Below are 21,021 nucleotides of genomic sequence, written 5' to 3'. Positions count from 1 at the left end.
CGTAAACACTCTCTAGTCGTTATCAGCATTCCCACTACTACTGGGTGAATACTTTCTTCCCCATTGTGGAAAAGCACAAGCTGGTTTAGGTGATCACTAGTGAGGAGGGAAAGGGTGAACATCATCTGGAAATTGTTGTAAAAGGAATGTCAAAGTTTCAGTGAAATTTTCAATAAGCAAGTTTTTTTCCACTTCAGGTGTTATGACATAGACGTTGCATCTGATGCGAAGAGCTGACTCATTGGAAAAGACCCTGATGCTGGGAAAAACTGAGGGCAGGAGGAGATGGGGGCAACAGAGGATGAGATGGTTGGATGGCATCACTGACCCAATGGACATGAGTCTGAGCAAACTCCGGGAGATAGTGAAAGGCAGAGAAGCCTGGCGTGCTGCAGTCCATGGGGTCGCAAAGAGTTGCACACAACTGAGCGACTGAAAACCAACATTGACGTTTTCTGGTGACGTGTGTTCCTGAAGGTAGATTATCCCTATTTCAAACCTTGTGAAGACTCCAACGTCCACACCAAGGTTTACATAAGTGTCCAAAGGGTGTACATTGCATGATCACACTTAACTCCTACGTCCAGTCTTCACTGTATCTTGTTTTCTGTTCTGTCTCATGGTTGTTGCTTAGCCTCTGCCTTTACCATTGGCTCCAGTATTAAATGCATCCTTTCCCATGATTTCCTCCAAAAACAAAAACCCACTTAGGAACATTATGTAAGACTTTCCTGAATGTTTGGGGAACTGGAGGGGATTTATATTGCAACAATGACTGGCATTCCTGGTGATAAAAATCCCTTGGCTCCTTTACCTCTCCTCTTAATTTTTCTCTGCTCATTTGCTAAGAATGCTCGCCTGATTGCTGCCCACCAACATCTCCCATTTTCTTATGCAAGGTCACTGGCCTCCCTTCAGTTCTTCCACAAAGGACACTGGGCCAGATGTATCACTTGACCCATTTGAGGATTTCACTGAAGCTTTGACATGTTTAAACAACTATTTCTAGATAATATTCAACCTTGTCCCCATGCACTCTCTAGAGAAAAGCAGGAAACAGTGCTGTATTCTCAATCAAGAGACACACTTCATGAGAGTCAGCACTGAAGACCTAGTAAGTATTTACTCCATGAATCTTGCTTTACTTTCTGGAATCTTTGTCTCAGTCCCCCACAATTTGTTCTTCTATTAGTTCAATCCCTCATAGATAATAATTCCTTAAAATTGAGCCAAAATCCCTTTCCAGATTAGTAGACACGAGTATCCTCAGTAGACATATTGGAGACCGAGCTGGATACACTGGTGCAGAGTAAATCACCACTCAGCTCCCCAGCGGGGATCTCATCAGTTCAGCGACAAAATGATTGATGGAGTCGGACAGGAAAATGTGTATTTTTGTTGTCCAGCAAAATAATATATAAAAATACATCACTTTTTAATGGACATAGGGGAGGTGAACAATTCTATCTGCTTAACATATGAAAGTGGCAAACTCTTACTTGGTAATCACTAAGTTACTGCTTTCGAAAATGATCTGTTGGCTTGCGATTGCCACCAAATTGAAAAGGATCAAAGACAAGATTTGTGAGCTGTAGCTGGAGTTGGGGAAGAGCAGAAAGGAGGAGGAAACTGAGATGGCTGGAGATGAATGTCTCACCTCTCGGAAAACCCAGCAGTACTATTGAGCATCCCCGTAATTATTGCTAACATCTACTGAGTTCTTCCTATGGGCTCCATATGCGATGTCTCATTTAATCTCAAACCAGCCCATAAGGGAGGCTCTATATTTGTCTGTCAGAGAGAGGTTAAGTAGCTGATATTCAAATTCACCCAGGCAGTCAGGGCAGAATCTGGCTCCACAGCTGGTGCCCTTGACCTTCACATTATATTGCTTCCCTAAAAGGCCCAGGAGGGAATTTTCTCTCCCCACATAAAGGTGTATAAGAATTACAATGACTGTGACCAGTAGGATACCTTTTGTGGGCAACAGAGCATTGTCTTGCCTTACAGAGGATACATGTAGAAGTGCTGTGAGAAAAGGTGAAGCATTAGACAGCTGTCGCTGCACTTATGCCTATGCTTGTCATCTTAGTGATAATAAATGCTGCTTTATCTTGGCACTCTCTGCCTTCCTATTAGGTAGACAAAGAAGTTATTATTCAACCCATTTTACAAATGATGAGAATGAACATTCCAGAAGCCTTTGCATCTTGAAAAGAACGGAGGTTTGGAGTTGTCAGAGCTTTATTTATGCACTGGCTGCGCTGTTAACTGGCTGCGGTGCCTTGGGCAGGTTATGTGCCCTCCACGGCCTTTGTTCGCAGGTACAGAGGAGTATTCGTATCTCCCTCTAAGGCTATGGTGAGGGGCAGAGAGAATGAGCTTCAAGCGCCAGCCCGTTTCAGCTGTTGTTCTCTGTGCCCCAAAGGTGCGGTGTTGTCTTTCTCTTGGGTTTGAGGGGAAATGAGCTCCCTAACTTCCAACCGTGATGGCTTCCAACAGGTCAGAAGCAGGAGTCAGTAATCAGTTCCTTACATGTCCCTTGCAAACAAGATGATAAATTTCCCAGTTCAGTGATCCACCCAGTTACCACACATCCATTCAGGAGAGAGGAGAGGAGAAAACCTGGAGAGGAGGGAGGGAATACTCCTCCAACCAGGCTGATTGAAAAACTGAGATAATGCATGTGAAGACCCTGAGCATGGGACCTAGAATAAATTAAGTGTTTAATGAAGATCTATTCCTTTCCTTTCTGTTTTTCTCACTAAAATCTAAAATCTAGGGCCCTCTGTTGACTTCAGTAAGCATCATGTGAATCAAACACATTTGCTTTCAATGTGAACAGACCATTCATGCATCTGGGAAAGGTTTAGCAAAATCCTCCCCACAAATCAGGTAACGAGCTGTGTACAGTGACTCTCTAAGAATATCCAAGCCTTTTCTCAAAAACACTGCTGTAAGAAGTGCCATTGTATTACATTCTCCCACATTAAAAAAAAAAAGTTTAAATATTTTTCTCTCCTGATTCCCATCCACTCTTTTTTTTCCTCCTGGAGTAATTTAAAGCAAATCCTAGATGCTTATATATTCCACTTATAAATAGTTCATTATGAATTACTTACAGATAAGGACTTTAAAAAGATAACTACAATACCATGCCTCACCAAGAAAATTAATAATAATCCCTTACTAGGGCTTCCTGGGTGGCTCAGTGGGTAAAGAATCTGCCTGCTGTGCAGGAGACACGAGTTCCATCCTGGGTTGGGACGATCCCCTGGAGGAGGGCATGGCAACCCACTCCAGTATTCCTGCCTGGAGAATCCCATGAACAGAGGAGCCTTGCAGGGTACAGTCCACAGGGTCACAAGGAGTCAGACTCAACTGAAGCAACTGTAATCATCTAATACCCATTTATTTTCCAGTTTTCTCACTTGTCTCAAAAATGTCTTCTTAGAGTTGACTTGCTTGGGTTACATTCTTTCCTTTTAAATTTCATTTCTCTTGTTTTTTCTCCCCTTCCCTATTCTAGAAACCACTTAGAGAGAGGATCTTTCAAAAATACATATGGGACAGTGAAACAAATTAATTCCACAATCAGTGAGAAAATATGACAAAAGGGTGAATACAAGTAGAAAAGACAGATGGAGCCAAGACTGGGTGAGGACGCAGAACACCTGCTGTGAAGTTTCATGAGCCTCCCGTTTCCTTTTGCGTTTTCTAGCAGACATTATACAGAAGACACATTCACATTTATGGGACTCAGAGTTGATAGCTCACAATAAAATTGCTTAGGACAAGCAAGAGTTGAGAGGCATTTTCCTGTGGAACCAGACAAAGGAACATTGAGTAATCAGAAAAACCATGTTCTCCATAGACCTCCACGTTCCCCTGAAATACAAGAGCAATGAGTTTCATGAGGATTTTTTAAAATCACATCCTGAGTATTCTAATGGTACATTCTAGAATCAACTCCCTTAGAGCATAAACATTTCTTGGAGTTCAGTCATGACCATGTCCAGATCCCTGTAACAGCTGCCTCGTTGATCTTTCCTAGAGCAGCTCCTCATCTCACCCAGCCAAGCCTCCCTGGTGTGAAGGCCCTACAGGCTGACCTTCCTAAGGGACCACTTTCAGCCTGTTGCTCCCTTGCTCAGGGCTCTCCAGTTTTTCCTTATCGCCCACTGCATGTTTCAAGTTTCTCTACTGCAGTGATGCTTCTCAACTTACTCTGCTGGTGCTGAGTGAGGACAGAATTTGAAGAAAGAAGGTTTGCTTAAGAGTTTCAAAAGCATCAGAGAGACAGAGGAAAATGAGAGCCTAGAGAGGCCCATGGACTTGGTCACTGATTGTTCATGGAGTGATCTTGAAGAGAAAATTTTCTGAAAAATGGCCAAGGCAAGACAATGCCTAAATTCAGGACCATAGTGTTTAGCTCTTAAACCCTCTTGGCTTGTTTTGTGTAGGCTTTGCCTTTGTGATCCTAGTGCCTAGATTCCAGGCCCAGACACGTCGTTACTTTGGACAAGTCACCTAATCTGGCACTACCTCAGTTTTCTCATCTGTAAACTGAGGATAATGCAATGTCCATCAATAGATGAGTGGATAAAGAAGATGTGGTACATGTATGCAATGGAATATTACTCAGCCATAAAAAGGAATGAAAATGGGTCATTTGTAGTGATATGGATGAACATAGAGTCTGTCATACAGAGTGAAGTAAGTCAGAAAGAGAAAAACAAATATCATCTATTAATGCATATATATGGAATCTAGAAAATGGTACTGATGAACCTATTTGCAGGAACAGAGATGCAGATGTAAAGAATAGATTTGTGGACGCAGGGAGGGAAGGAGAAGGTGGGACATACATATGCTACCACATGTAAAATAGCTAGCTAGTGGGAAGCTGTGGTGTAGCACAGGGAGGTCAACTCAGTGCCCTGTGATGACCGAGAGAGGTGGGATGGGGGAGTCAGAGCAAGGCTCAAGAGGGAGGAGATATGTGTGTACACACAGTTGATTCACTTTGTGGTACCGCAGAAACTAACACAACATTGTAAAGGAATTATGCTGCAATTTGAAAAAAAAAGAATTTGCAAACTCAAAAAAAGAGTAATACTTCTCTCCTGCTGCTGCTGCTCTAGAGCATACTTACAGAGAGACTGAGTGAGCCGCACAGAGGAAGCGGTAGATGTCATCCCCCAAGGTTGAGTGCCTTGCCTCTACCTAACACAGCAAGTCTTAATGTTTATTACAGTCTGCATCCCTTATATTTTCAAGAATATAGCAAGAGGAACAATTGTTAAGGTTAGTTCTTTCGATTAAAAACTATATTAAATAGTTACCAGCGTTTGAGGGGAGGAGAATGGGCAAGTTGGTGTTTAATGGGTTCAGTTGCATTTCTGGATGATGGAAAGTTCTGGAGATGAATAGTGGCAGTAACTACACAATAATGTGAATGTACTTTATACCACTGGATTATACACTCAAAAAGAGTGAGACTGGTGGAGGCTATGTATATTTTATCACAATAAAAATACCATAGGTAATATAGGCTAAGAAAGAATACAATTTAATTAACTCAATAGAAAATGCTTGAAGATGCATAAGCAGTTATACAACTGTAAACTTTAAAAAGCTTACTGACTCACTGACAAGAAGTGATTTGGTCAGTGATATTCAGCAATAAGGAGCTCTTTCTAGTCAAATGCCTTGTTTTGAGGTCTATAAAGAGGTACGATAAAAACCCCAGGTCACACCAGCAGATGGGCCCTTTGATACTGTTGTAAGATGTGGAAATGGGACTGGTTTGAACATATTGGAGATTTTCAAACTTTATTGTCTGTAACTCTATTTGCATTCAGCCATGACCCATGTTTCCATGAGATCATCTTTCATCAGATCATATTATTTGTGAAATCTAATTTTCGAAGAAACAGATCCAAAGCCATTCTTTGGCCACATCAAGGTGTTCAGCGGGATGGCAGAGTCAAGGCGTCTGGTCCCACTTTTCTTTTTGAAATCCACTGAGCACGACTAAAATAGTTCTTGAAAGTTAGAAAGGAAAATATACATGAAACTTGAAAACAGCCCAACTCCTGATTAACACAGTCGGGTTGGGTTTAGTTTAGAGCGGAGGCTGAAAGGAAAGGCAGGACTCTCAGAGCTCAGGTAACACAGAGCCTGCCTGAAGTGGGCCAAGAATTCTAAGGAGAGAAACCATCGGTTTCCGTGAAGGGTGACATCTGTGTCTACAAAGGTGAATTTGGAGGTGTCCCCGCGTCACATGAGAGGACTCAGAGCTTAAAGAGGAAGTGAAGAAACATGCTACTTTTGCTAAAAGACAGCATAGGAGAGTGGGCGATGGTCTTGCAGCTGAAGGGAGAGGAATGCTGAGTGCCTCCCTGTTGACCATCAAGCTAGCCAAGCCTACTACTTCCTGTTGGGTGAGAGGCAAAGCTACAGGCCAGAGAGAAATCCAAGTGGATGAGTGACCTAGCTCACTTCTCTGTACTCTCTGCCTTATCATATTTTATTTTATTTTATTTACTTATTTTTTTAAGATTAATCACCATTTTATTTCTAGTTAGAATTCTGAATACATTCATGTAAATTTTCAGTTACAATTAAACAACTGCTGTCATTACTTAAAGTAACTAAATTAATTACTTAGCAAAGTAATAAACTGACATGACTTTGGAGAGGCAAATGTTAAAGAAGTGAGTAGTCAAGGCATGTTTAGAGTAGGCTTTTTTTTTTACAGTTCTTTATTTGTTTGCTTTTTTTCTTTTTATTATTATTATTTCTTACTTTACAATACTGTATTGGTTTTGCCATACATCAACATGCCTTATATTTTAGAAAATAGTTCACCTGTATAAGAATAGTCCATATAAATTAATGAGAAATCTCATAGAAATATGAGTATTAATGCAAAGAAGTTTGTATGGCCCATGATACAAATATACTGAGAAAATCAATAAATAGATGAGAGGGATTTGGCAAAAGGCAGGTTAACATTCCAGAAAATTAGACCAATTGTAGATACAAATTGTAGAGGAATATTTTTCCATGAAAAATGTTTAAATATGGCTTTTCTGAATAATAAGTCAAAGAAGAGCTATACTGGCTCAAGTAAGAAATAGTTAAATTACAGAAGTGATTTTTAAAAAGAGAAACTCTTAGAAAGAAACTCCTTAGAAAGAAATAAAGAGTAGATTTGGGAAAAAAATAAAAGAAAATAAATGAGAAAGAATATTTAAATATTTGAAATGATTATTGAGAAAATTATGGATATGGGAAGCAGGAAAAAGAATTTCAACTTTCCTACAAATCTTGTCTCTAATAAAGGAAACAGAAAAAATATTCAGATATAACAGAGTAAATATTTCCTTAAATAAGTAAGGCCTAAATCCATAGTTTGAAATAGGCCCAGCTGTTCCAGGAAATAAGAAAAAAGAAGGATCAGCAAAATCAACACTGAAACATGGCTTAGCAAGGCTCCTGGACTTCAAAGATAAAGGAAAGAATCTAGACCTTAAAAAAACATCAAACAGAAATAAGAGGGAAAATATAACTTTGGTTATAGGATTTTTCTTAGCAATATTAACGGCTAGAAGGTGATGAAAAAATGTTGCCAAGTTCTCAGAAAATGTGTGACCCAAGAAATTTTTTACCTAGTCAAATTGTTGTTTCATATTTCCAGGCATGCAAAAGGGCCAGGAAAAAAGAACTTCTGTATCCTTTATTTAAAAAAAAATTACTTGAAGATGTCAATCAAGAGATGAATGGAATAGCTACGGTGGTAAGGAGAGCAAACACTAAATCTAAGACATGGAAGCAACCCTAATGTTCATTGACAGATGAAAGGATAAAGAAGATGTAGTATATATACAATGGAATATTAGTTAGCCATAAAAAGAATGAAATAATGCCATTTGCAGCAACATGGATGGACCTAAATATTATCATACTAAGCGAAGTAAATCAGACAAAAACAAATGTCAAATACCGTATGATATCATTTATATGTGGAATCTAGAAAAAAGAGGTACAAAGTGAACTTATTTACAAAATAGAAATAGACTCACAGACATAAAACACTTATGGTTACCAAACAGGGAAGTGGCAGGATGGATAAATTAGGAGGCTGAGATGAACACATAGACTAATATATATAAAATAGATAACCAACAAAGGCCTACTGTATAGCACAGGGAACTATTCTCAATATTTTATAATAGTTTATTAAGGAAGGTAATCTAAAAAAGAATATATATATATATTTATATATATAATATATATTTTTTATATATATTATATATAAGAATATATATTTATATATATTTTTATATATACATATATATTATTTTATATATACATATATATATATAACTGAATCACTGTGCTATATATACCTGAAACTAACATGACATTGTAAGTCAGCCATACTTCAATAAAATAAAAGATTGGGGGAAAAAGGCATAAGTTTAAGCAACTGTAGGAATTATGATTACAGAATATAGTATAATGTAGAAAGAGTGATAATAGCAGTAAAGCACTAGTAATTGTGAAACAAACCAAGAATGAGAGATAGAGGGAAAAGCAGTGGAAGCATGATTTCCTCATCTTTTATAGCAGTCTCCAAACTTACCATTTAAAATGATAAACCAAGTGACAGAGGTGTCAGTGTATTATTTTTTTTTCTCTCTTTTTTAAAAATTTTATTTTATTTTTAAACTTTACAAATTATATTAGTTTTGCCAAATATCAAAATGACTCCACCACAGGTATACATGTACAAAGGTAACAGCCAGCAATGTTAATGATGATAATATTATAATAAACCAAAATTGGGCAGTGTAGGATAGGCAAGATGGAGTAGGTGTAAGTGTAGTAATTGTCTCATCATTTTTTTTAATATTTATTTGGCTGCAGTGGGTCTTAATTGCAGCATGTGAAATTCTTAATTGTGACATATAGTTCCTTGACTAGGGATTGAACCCAGGTCCTGTGCATAAGCTCAGAATCTTAGCCACTGGTCCACCAGGAAAGTCCCATGTCTCATCTTTTGTAGTGGTGATTCATCAGGTTCTATTTAAGTATTTTAAAATATGATAATAATATGTAAACTTATAAAGGAACAAGGATCTAAAAGATCTTAGAACAGACTATAAACCTTTAGAATGATCAGAATGAAAATGCGCACACAATAAAGAAATCAAGGACCATGTAGGAAAAAATATATATGTGCATGTCTTTAATTTGTGTGTGTGCAACATTGCAAAGGAAAAATGCAGTGAAGGATGATGGAACCTAACATTTCTCTCACATCAAGTATAAACATATTGAAAGAAAAAATTCTAAAATCAGATTACAAAGCACAGTCCAAATATATGCTATTCTCAGACAGAAGCTGCTAAAATCATGCCAGGGGAAGTGCAGCAAAAGAAGCAGGGTTCCTAATACTGTGTTAGTTCAGGGTGAATTATGCAAAATTATTAAAGATAAAGAAGGATATCTTACAATGAAAAAGGATATAATACATAATGAAGCTCTAATTTTCATGAATCTTCATGTATCAAATATCAAAGCATCAAAAGTCATAAAGCAAGTGCTACTGGAAATATAAAGAGAACTAAGGAAGAACTTGCTGATAGAGGAGCATTTATTCTCTCATCCCATGAGAATAGGAAAAAAAAGTGAGAATAAACTGGGCTTGAACAACATAATAAGATAGATGTAAGCAGTAGACACAGTCTGTTTTTCTAATTATGTCACCAAAATGAAAAACGCATTTTCTTTTTAACTCTACAACATTTAAAGAAACTATGATAAAGGAATCCTCAATAAATCCCACATGTTGAAAATGTGTTGAATGGAATATATTCTCCTAGCTTAATGAAAAAAATATAAATTAATGTTAAAAATAGACAACAATAAACTCTGTTGTTGTTCAGTCACTAAGTTGTGTCCAACTCTTTGCAACCCCATGGACTGCAGCATGCTAGACTCCTCTGTCCTCCACTGTCTCCCAGGAGTTTGCTCAAACTCATGTCCATTGAGTTGATGATACTATCTGACCATCTCATCCTCTGTCACCGCCTTCTCCTATTGCCTTTAATCTTTCCCAGCATCGGATCTTTTCCAGTAAGTTGGCTCTTTGCATCAAGTGGCCAAAGTATTGGAGCTGGAGCTTCAGCATCAGTCCTCCCAAAGAATATGCAGGGTTGATTTCCTTTAGGATTGACTGATTTGATCTCCTTGATGTCCAAGGGACTCTCAAGAGTCTTCTCTGGTACCACAATTCAAAAGCATCAATTCTTCAGTGCTTAGCCTTCTTTATGGTCCAACAGTCACATCTGTATATGACTACTGGAAAAGCCAGTATAGCTTTGACTATATGGACCTTTGTGGCCAGAGTGATGTCTTTGCTTTTTAATATGCTGTCTAGGTTTGTCATAGCTTTCTTTCCAAGTGTCTTTTAATTTCATGGCTGCAGTAACTGTCTACAGTGATTTTGGAGGCCAATAAAGTAAAATCTGTCACTACTTCCACTTTTCCCCCTTCTATTTGCCATGAAGTGATGGGACCAGATGCCACGGTCTTAGTTTTTTTAATGTTTAATTTCAAGCCAGCTGTTTTCACTCTCTTCTTTCACCCTCATCAAAAGACTCTTTAGTTCCTCTTCACTCTTGCCATTTGAGTGATATTATCTGCATATCTGAGGTTGTTGATATGTCTCCCAGCAGTCTTCATTCCAGATTGTGATTCATCCAGCCCAGCATTTTGCATGAAATACTCTACATAGAAACTAAATAAGCAGGGTGACAATATACAGCCTTGTACTCCTTTCCTAATTTTGAACCAGTCCATTGTTCCATGGCCAGTTCTAACTGTTGCTTCTTGATCCACAAGTTTCTCAGGACACAAATAAAATGGGCTGTATTCCCATCTCTGTAAGAATTTTCCACAGTTTGTTGTAATCCACACAAACACTTTAGCATAGTCAGTGAAGCAGAAGTAGATTTTTTTAAATTCCCTTGCTTTCTCCATGATGCAACGAATGTTGGCAATTTTATCTCTGGTTCCTCTGCCTTTTCTAAATCCAGCTTGTATATCTGGAAGTTCTCAATTCATGAACTGTTGTAGCCTGAAGGATTTTGAGTATAAACTTGCTAGCATGTGAAATGAGCACAATTGTATGGTAGTTTTAACATTCTTTGGCATTGCCCTTCTTTGGGATTGGGATGAACACTGACCTTTTCCAGTTCTGTGGCCACTGCTGAGTTTTCCAAGTTTGCTGACACAGTGCGTGCAGCACTTTAACAGCATCATCTTTTTGGATTTTAAAGAGCTCAGCTGGAATTCCATCACCTCCACTAGCTTTGTTTGTAGTGATGCTTCCTAAGGCCAACTTGACTTCACACTCCAGGATGTCTGGTTCTAGGTGAGGGACCACACTGTTGTGATTATCAATGTTATTAAGACATTTCTTGTATAGCTTTTTTTTGGTATTCTTGCCACTTCTTAATCTCTTCTGCTTCTCTTAGGTCCTGTTTCTGTCCTTTATCAAGCACATCCTTGCATGAACTGTTCCCTTGATATCTCCCATTTTCTTGAAGAGATCTCTAGTCTTTCCCATTATATTATTTTCATCTATTTCTTTGCATCATTCATTTAAGAAGGCCTTCTTATCTCTCTTTGCTATTCTCTATAACTCTGCATTCATTTGGGTATATCTTTCCCTTTCTCCAATAAACTCTCCTATCCAGAAATTTAAAAGCCAAACAGAAAGAGCAGAATGTCCCATGGAAAAAGCATGGATAAAGGCATCACTCATCTCATGTCAGTGAGTTGTTACGTCACCTGCTGCGTTTACTATTTCATTTACTAAGCTTCTCTTCCTTCCTGCAAAAAAAAAAAAAAATGCAAGAATAAAATTAATCTCGTCAATGTCCTTTTTCTAAACTAGAAATTTCCTAATACACATGCACAACTGCTCTACTGTGTTCATCCTAATTCTTTATTTGTGTTAGTCACTCAGTCATGTCAACTCTTTGGAACCCCATGGACTGTACCCTACCAGGCTCCTCTATCTTTGGAATTCTCCAAGCAAGAATACTGGAGTGGGTAGCCATGCCCTTCTCCAGGGGATCTTCCTGATCCAGGGATTGAACCTGGGTCTCCCACATTGCAAGCAGATTCTTTACCGTCTGAGGCACCAGGGAAGCCACAATTCCTTATTTGGGTGTGTGAAATTTATTTAGAATTTAATTGCACTTACCATGTATTATAAGAGAATAAACTTTTAAAATTCTTTACTTGAATTACTGCCTCAGTTTCAAACAAGCAGGCTTATTTCCTTAGGTATTAAGACCCTGCCAATAGCCAATTGGAGCAGCCTGACTTAGGAAGCAGGCAAGATGAGGCTGTCATCAGCAAGGTGCACCTGCCATTGTACTAACTTTGGAATCAAGGGTCAGAACTCCTGGGTTCTTTTCTGTACTTGGCCTGCCTTGGCTGTGCGCTGATGAAATGTCTGTCCTCCTCTTCTGTCCTGTATCTGTTTGTCCTTCTCACCTCTAGGCTGTGTTTCTGCTCTTGGAAACCGCAGAAGCTTGGAAACTACAGATAGCCCCCTCCCATTTTCTTGCTGGGTATCTAGCACTTGACCCACACGACAGCCTGTTGGATGAATAAGCTGTCATGAGTCTGTGCTTTCCTGACTCACTCAACACTCTGCCTCCTCACTACTCTGGAAGGGACTGGGTGCCTTGCTGGCAGAGCTAAAGCCAGCTGTGACTTGGAGACACTGTCCAGATTCTCTCTTCCAGGGACCTTCACCTAGTATTGAATAATTACCCTCTTCTTATATCTTGGCGTCCGCACACACTTCTGTTGTTGTTCAGTTGCCAAGTCATGTCCGACTGCAACCCCGTGGTCTGCAGCTCTCTGGGCTTTTCTACCCCTCACCATCTCCTGGAGTTTGCCCAAGGTCATGTCCCTTGAATTGGTGATGCCATCCAACCATCTCATCCTCTGTCGCCCCTTTCTCCTCCTGCCCTCAATCTTTCCCAGCATCAGTGCACGTACTATTCAGTTTTTATATTGATTTCCTTTCATCTGTGTTTATATGTAAATAAATGGTAAGAAAATAATATCTTATTGAGGGGAAAAAATCAAGTAAGCACATGGTCCTTGAAAAGTCACCTCATTTCTGTACACTGTACTTGGTCCCAATTACTTTGTCAAAACCTGGAGTCAGGGAGAAGATTGAAGCATAGTCTCCGATAAAATTTATGGTGTTCACCACAATGTTCAAACCAGCCTTCAATATTTGGGGGAACATTCTTTGTAGTGAAATCACTCTCATGCAGTATTATGTGTGATAATGGTGAAGGTCTACTTTCTTTACAAAGGCAGCAGCTCTTGATATTTTTGTTCAGGTATCGGGGATACCACAAGTACAAATAGATTCACATATGTCAAGCATTAACTTGTGCATTCAAAAGGCAGGCTCTAAGACTGAACTTATCAATTCCTTTGTAGTTGTTTGCAGTGGTTCACAGAACAAAACTCCTTTGATCTGTTTCTCCTTTATGTACATCACAAACATGGGGCTCACTAGGGCCATCAACACTAGATGACCCAGATGGATACCTACTTTGAGAGGACTAATGTAGCTCTCTTCTGCAACCCGCTCTTTAATGAATTCTAGAAGAAATCACATCCTTTTGTCAGGAATCTTGGAGATCCCATTCAATGCACAAGATTTCACGCATTTTCAATTTTTGTATGAAATTTCTTCCTCTTGCCACAACACAAATATGCAATAGGACAGGAGGCTCAGAGTAAACAACGGCTTCTCAGGAGCCAAACCCAAACATTTCAAGACGTTTCGAGAAACAGTTCTCACATCCAACTGCATAGCCTTCTTTTGTTGAAAGGTTGGACAGTTCTGATGGTTTGAATTTGAAAAAAATAAATTGCACACACACAGTGAAGTGTATAGCCACTGTATCATGAACCCTAAGTAATATATTTCTGCTCCCATTTTGTTTCTTTAACATGGCTTACCCCCAGTATATGGATATTTCTCTGAGTTGATGTTGAGTTGTGCTGAGTTAACTCAGCACTGCCTATATTACCTGTGTAAGTGCTGTGACAGAAGGTAGCTTTTAACAAGCAGCTTCTTTGTCCCAGACTCTTTGCTAATACATGAAGAAGATAAAAATTAGAATATTACTAATTTGCAACCTCTAATGAACTTAGGCCTTGAGCATAAACAGCTTCTAATTTCACCGAAAGAGAGACAACCAAATATTATATGCAACCTGTTGGAAGCACTAACACCACCCGAGAAGAATTCTAGATCTAATTACAGGAAACCCAGAGGACACAGGGCCATGTTAAACAATATCCAAGAATTCAGTCAACACAATGCAAGCTGTGGGAAATTCTACAGGACAAGTGTCCAGTTTTCTTCAGTCAGAAATTGCATGGGGAAAAAAAGTTGAGAGCAGAATGTAAAAATTAAAAGAGACTTAAGAGATATATAACCAATCGCAGTGTAAGGACATTATCTGGAAAATGACTCCAAACAATAAACTACAAAAAATTAAAATTTTGAGGTAATTATAAATTTAAAAACTGATTATATAGTTGATGATGTTGAAGAATTATTTAAAATTTTTAAATGTGATAATAGTAGCCTGGTTTTATTTGTTTTAAAAGAATCTTTATATTTTAAAGATATATACTGAAATTTTCAAATAAAATGATATGTTTTCCAGGCTATGCTTCAAAATAATATGCTGTGGGGTGGAGGAATGGATTACAACATAAATGAAATAAGATTGGCTAAGTTAATAATTGTTGAAGTTAAGTGAGGTACATGGGGATCCTCTACTATTATATCTGTTCTTGCAGATTTAAAAAAATTTTCATACTAAAAAGAGAGAGACTATTGATGAAATTAAGTTTTTAATGTCATAAATTTAAAGGAGATTAGCCAGGATTTGAACAAAGAAAATTTTAGTCTAGAATTGAATTTCTTAAATTTTCTACTACCTCAAAAAATATCTTTAAGGGTGAATATTAATTAAGCAATGACAGAGCTGCACAAAAACAATTTATTACTTCTGACCTCTCTATTGATACTCATTTCAGTCTAAGAACTGAATTTTGAGAACTGAGTGTTTTTCTGCATCTTTTGTTTGAGCTATAATAATGCTCCTATATTTATTTTTTCTGCGATTCCTCTTTCTCCAAGGAAGAACATCCCATTTTCCTAGAGGATGCATACATTCCTGGTAAAGAATGTCTCACAAGACAATAATTATTTTCAAAGGAAATTTAGCCCCAAGCTTTTACTTTGCCTAAAAGGTGAAATTTAATCTCAGTCATTTTACGCTTCTGTGTTTCACTTAAGGATTTTCTAAGTCAATTCATGGTAGACTTGTTGACTTCTTTTCCTCCTTCTCATTGGAACTGTATTCAAAGTCTGGGTGCCTTAAGATATCAGGGCATTGGGAGAGGACAGGTGAAGTGTCTAGTCTTGTTTGCCTTCTATCCATGGGGAATCTGCTACTGTATGCTTTAGCCATATTGGTGTCCAGACATTGGCAGATATACATATGTAAGAGCTCTATTCCCTCATCTGGTCTCTGGCCAAAGTCCAATCAGATCATTGTGCATCTCACTTGCTCCTTCAGGTCCCCTGCCTCTCACCGAGCCCAGCTCCCTTGGATGCTCTTCTTCACCACTGAAGCTGTCTGAGCACCCACTGCCCAGACCCACTGAACTGCCCAGTCTAATCTAGCGCTGCTCTGTCCCCCTAGGGGAGGAGGAGCTCTGCACCCTACTGCTCTTCTAGGATTCACTCCAGAAACAAGACAAGATGTCCTCCACTCTCCTGTCCTCCAATTGGCCAACAGTTCCAATGTTCTTCTTGTAGATTTTTACCTCAGGAGAAGATGGACTGCATGAAATATCCCTTATTAAACTCTCTTAGTATTGCTTTCCTTTTATTCTTTGTTCTTCCTCTCACCCAAGGAAATTGTATCTAGTATCCAGTGGGCAGAAAACTTGCTCTGTCTGCTCATGTAATCTTTCAACTCTTGTCTCACATCTGGACCTCAGATTTTGAGGCTAAAAGCTAAGAATTAACATTTAATTTCTGTTCTCTGCAATCAGCTGTGACCTTTGTGGGCAGTAGATTATCCATATCTATATGGCTAAATGGGGCAGGGTCATGGGTTAACAGGGAATACTCGAAATAGACCATAGCTGTTGACACATTAAAACACTGTCTTGTCACAAGGGGATAGTAACTGTACTGAATGGGCTGCAGCAGAAGTCCATAAAATCTGGAGTGCTTTCTCTTATACAGCTACTTCTGAGGGAAAGTGGTTTCAGTTTGTTCTTTCCAGTATAAGCTGCTATGACTACACCATATATTTTTTTTTTAATTTTAAATTTTGGAGTATAATTGCCTTACAAAGTTCTGTTAGTTTCTACTGTACAACAAAGTGAACCAGCTCTATGTATGCATATATCCCCTCCCTCTTGGACCTCCCTCCCATCCCACCCCACCATCCCACCATCTAGGTCATCATAGAGCACCAAGCTGAGCTCCTATACTACACTGCAGGTTCCCACGACCTATCTAGTTTATACGTGCAAGTTTGTATATGTCAAACCTAATCTCCCAACTCAGCCTGCTCGCTCCTTCCCACCTTGTGTCCATGTATCTGTGCTCTATATCTGCCTCTCTATTCCGGCTCTGGGACTAGGTTCATCTGTACTATTTTTCTAGATTCCATATACGTGCATTAATATAGAGTATTTGTTTTTTCTCTTTCTGACTTGCTTCACTCGGTATGACAGACTCTAGATCCATCCGCATCTCTACAAATGACCCAATTTTGTTCCTTTTTGTGGCCGAGTCAGCATGTGTAATCATATTGTTGAAATGTCAAGTGGTTAACCACACTTTGATTTTAATGTTTTGATTTGAAGAGTTGAGACTTAATTCAGTGATTTCGCTGAAGCTATGGGCTTCCCTGATAGCTCAGTTGGTAAAGAATCTGCCTGCAATACAGGAGACCCCGGTTCGATACCTGGGTCAGGAAGATCCACTGGAGAAGGGATAGGCTACCCACTCCAGGATTCTTGGGCTTCCCTTGTGGCTTAGCTGGTAAAGAATCTGCCTGCAATGCAGGAGACCTCGGTTCGATCCCTAGGTTGGGAAGATCCCCTGGAGATACCCAGTCCAGTATTCTGGTCTGGAGAATTCCATGGACCATATAATCCATGGGGTCACAAAGATTCGAACATGACTGAGCAACTTTCACTTCATCTGCAGTGGAAGCTCAGAGTCTTAACCACTGGAACGCCAGTAAGTCCCAAGCCAATATTCCATTTATATATGTATCACATCTTTATCCATTCATCTGTCAATGGACACTTAGGTTATTTCCATGTCCTGGCTACTGTAAATAGTGCTGCAATGAACATTGAGGTACATATGTCTTTTTGAATTATGGTTTTATCAGGGTACATGCCCACTAGTGGGATTGCTGAGGTCACATGGTAGTTCTATTTTAGTTTTTAAGGAAACTCCATATTGTTCTCCATAGTGGCTGTATCAATTTACAGTCCCACCAACAGGGCAAGAGGGTTCCCTTTTCTCCAAACTCTCTCCAGCATGTTGATCAGGATACGATGTTTTAGAGTAGGTCTCTGGAGCCTGTTTATCTTGCTTAACTGAATGCTTCTTGCTTGTGAGTCTCATGGTAACTCCTCATTTCCTCCTCTCCTCAGCCCCTGGCAACCACCATTCCACTCTTGGATTCCCTGAGTTTGTCTGTTTTAGATACCTTTTATAAGTAGAATCATGCCGTATTTATCCTTCTGTGACTGGTTTATTTCATGTATTTTATGTCTTCAGGTTTCATCCATGTTGTCATATCTGGCAGGATTTCCTTCTTTTTTTAAGGCTGAGTAATATACTATTGTATATAAATACCAAATCCATCTGTTGACTGGCAATTAGGATGTTTCCACATCCTGGTTATTGTGAACAGTGCTGTAGTGAACACAGGAGTCTAATACTCCTGTGTCCTGATTTCAGTTCTTTTTGATAAATATCCATAAGTGGGATTGCTAGATCACCTAGTTGTTTTAGGGTTTAAAAAAATTTTTTTTGAGGACTTCCCATATTATTTTCTAAACCTGCTGCCCCGTTTTTCATTATAATTAACTGCGGGCAAGGGTTTTAATTCCTCCACGTTCTTACTGTAAAGCACCCTTTGTCTTATTTTGGAAGTGTTGTTTAACCGCATCCTCTGTTGAGAAGTGCAGATGTATAAACTCCAAAGCATTTCTGTGGGTAGCTCAATATCAGGTTGCAAATCCATAGTACATCCAAATTAGCCATTTGATCTTGATTCAAAAGCAAACAGTTCCATAATCACAGTATAACCCCTTTCACCCTGTCTCGCTACCGCTTGCTTATAAGGGAAGCTACATATTTATTTACTGAACAAGACAAAGCTCCTGGTTCCAACTAGAGGAAGAAGAAGTCAAATTGCCATGTCATGATGTAGTCAAAGACTAGTGGTGAATAACTTTGAGGTGACATCTATGTTATAAAATTATTTAGAAGAACAGGGGAGTCTTAAGCACTTGGAATGTCTTTAATGACATTGTCATGGAAAGAATGCGAGTACGTTGGCAAAGTTAATTGTATGGGGACTGCTTTTGGCCATCGCCTCAAAAGGTCCAAGCAGGCCTGAAGTTGGTGGGAACTCAGAGCTTGTGCCCTTAAAAGAAGAGAACAAAGTGGGGGCGGGCCGGGGGGGGAGCAGAATAATGGAACTGTTGTTGCTGGAAGATATGGGCAGAAATTGTCAAACTCGGATCCTTTGGTTTAGGAGAGAAATTTTAAGAAACAGGAATAACCTACCCCAGAAGGCAAAGAGCATATTCCCACTGGGCTCTGATGTCCCTAAAAATTGTTTCCAGATGCCTGACTTCATGGAAGGGGAGAAGAAGCGCCAGAGAGGAAAGGGGGTGGGAAGGGAAGGTATGAACCAACAACAGAAAAATAATGAGAGGAAAGTACCTTATATTTCCTCTGAAGAAATCACATTTTTTTTTCTTTTTATTTTTTTTTTATTGAAGGATAATTGCTTTACAGACTTTTTTTGTTTTCTGTCAAACCTCAACATGAATCAGCCATAGGTACACATATATCCCCTCCCTTTTGAACCTCCATCCCCATCCCACCTCTCTAGGTTGATACACAGCCCCTGTTTGAGTTTCCTGAGCCATACAGCAAATTCCTGTTGGCTGTCTAATTTACATATGGTAATGTAAGTTTCCATATTACTCTTTCCATACATCTCACCCTCTCCTCCCCTCTCCCCATGTCCATAAGTCTATTCTCTATGTCTGTTTCTCCATTGCTGCCCTGTAAATAAATTCTTCAGTACCATTTTTCTAAATTCCATACATGTGCACTGGAATATGATATTTATCTTTCTCTGACTCACTTCACTCTGTATGATAGATTCTAGGTTCATCCACCTCATTGGAACTGACTCAAATGAGTTCCTTTTTATGGCTGAGTAATATTCCATTGTGTATATGTACCACAGCTTCTTCCATTCATCTGTTGATGGACATCTAGGTTGCTTCCATGTTCTTGCTATTGTATATAGTGCTTCAATGAACAATGGGATACACATGTGTGTCTTTTTCAATTTTTGTTGCCTCAGGGTGTATGCAGGAATGGGATTGCTGGGTCATATGGTGGTTTTATTCCTAGTTTTTTAAGGAATCTCCATACCGTCTTCCATAGTGGCTGTATCAATTTACATTCCCACCAACACTGCAAGGGCATTCCGTTTTCTCTACATGCTCTCCAGCATTTATTGTTTGTAGACTTTTTGATGATGGCCATTCTGACCAGTGTGAGGTAATATCTCATTGCAGTTTTGATTTGCATTTCTCTAATAATGAGTGATGTTGAGCATCTTTTCATGTGTCTGTTAGCCATCTGTATGTCTTCTTTGGAGAAATGTCTGTTTAGGTCTTTTCCCCACTTTTTGATTGGGTTGTTTGTTTTTCTGTCATTGAGTTGTATGAGCTGCTTGTATATTTTGGAAATTAATCCTTTGTCAGTTGTTTTATTTGCTATTATTTTCTCCCATTCTGAGGGTTGTCTTTTCACTTTGCTTATAGTTTCCTTTGCTGTGCAAAAGCTTTTAAGTTTAATCAGGTCCTACTGGTTTGCTTTTGTTTTTATTTCCATTACTCTAGGAAGTGGATCATAGAAGATCTTGCTTTGATTTATGTCATCGAGTGTTCTTCCTATGTTTTCCTCTAAGAGTTTTATAATTTCTGTTCTTACATTTAGGTCTTTAATCCATTTTGAGTTATCTTTGTGTGTGGTGTTAGGAAGTGTTCTAATTTCATTCTTTTACATGTAGCTGTCCAGTTTTCCCAGCACAATTTATTGAAGAGGTTCTTTTTCCCCCACTTATATTCTTGCCTCCTTTGTCAAAAATAAGGTACATATAGGTGCATGGGTTTATTTCTGGGCTTTCTATCTTGTTCCATTGGTCTATATTTCTGTTTTTGTGCCAGCACCATACTGTCTTGATGACTGTAATTTTGTAGTATAATCTGAAGTCAGGAAGGTTGACTCCTCCAGCTCCGTTCTTCTTTCTCAAGACTGCTTTGGCTATTCTGGATCTTTCGTGTTTCCATGTGAACTGTGAAATTTTTTGTTCTAGTTCTGTGAAAAATGCCTTTGGTAATTTAATAGGGATCACAATGAATCTGTAGATTGCATTTGGTAGTATAGTCATTTTCACAACATTGATTCTTCCTACCCAGGTCCTGTGCTCTTGCCTCCAATGCCCACAGCTATTAGAACTAGTGTGTTTTCTTTTGTGGGAGCTCTCAATGGCCTTTTTATATATTCCATAGACACAGATTCTGCCTAGTTAA

The 21,021-nt window shown here is 38.9% G+C and overlaps 1 long non-coding RNA gene across 1 annotated transcript in view; it reads left to right on the top strand.

Moving 5' to 3' along the window:
- The first annotated feature begins 345 nt into the window (after nt 1–345).
- LOC112578479 overlaps nt 346–21,021 on the top strand; it is a 63,241-nt gene continuing 42,565 nt past the window's right edge. Inside the window, exon 1 of the long non-coding RNA XR_003102768.3 lies at nt 346–477. This is a non-coding gene — a long non-coding RNA (uncharacterized LOC112578479). The remainder of the gene's footprint in view (nt 478–21,021) is intronic.

The sequence above is a fragment of the Bubalus bubalis genome, chromosome 13, assembly GCF_019923935.1.
Source record: "Bubalus bubalis isolate 160015118507 breed Murrah chromosome 13, NDDB_SH_1, whole genome shotgun sequence".
Taxonomy (NCBI): domain Eukaryota; kingdom Metazoa; phylum Chordata; class Mammalia; order Artiodactyla; family Bovidae; genus Bubalus; species Bubalus bubalis.
This window is presented reverse-complemented; position numbering and strand designations above follow the sequence as displayed.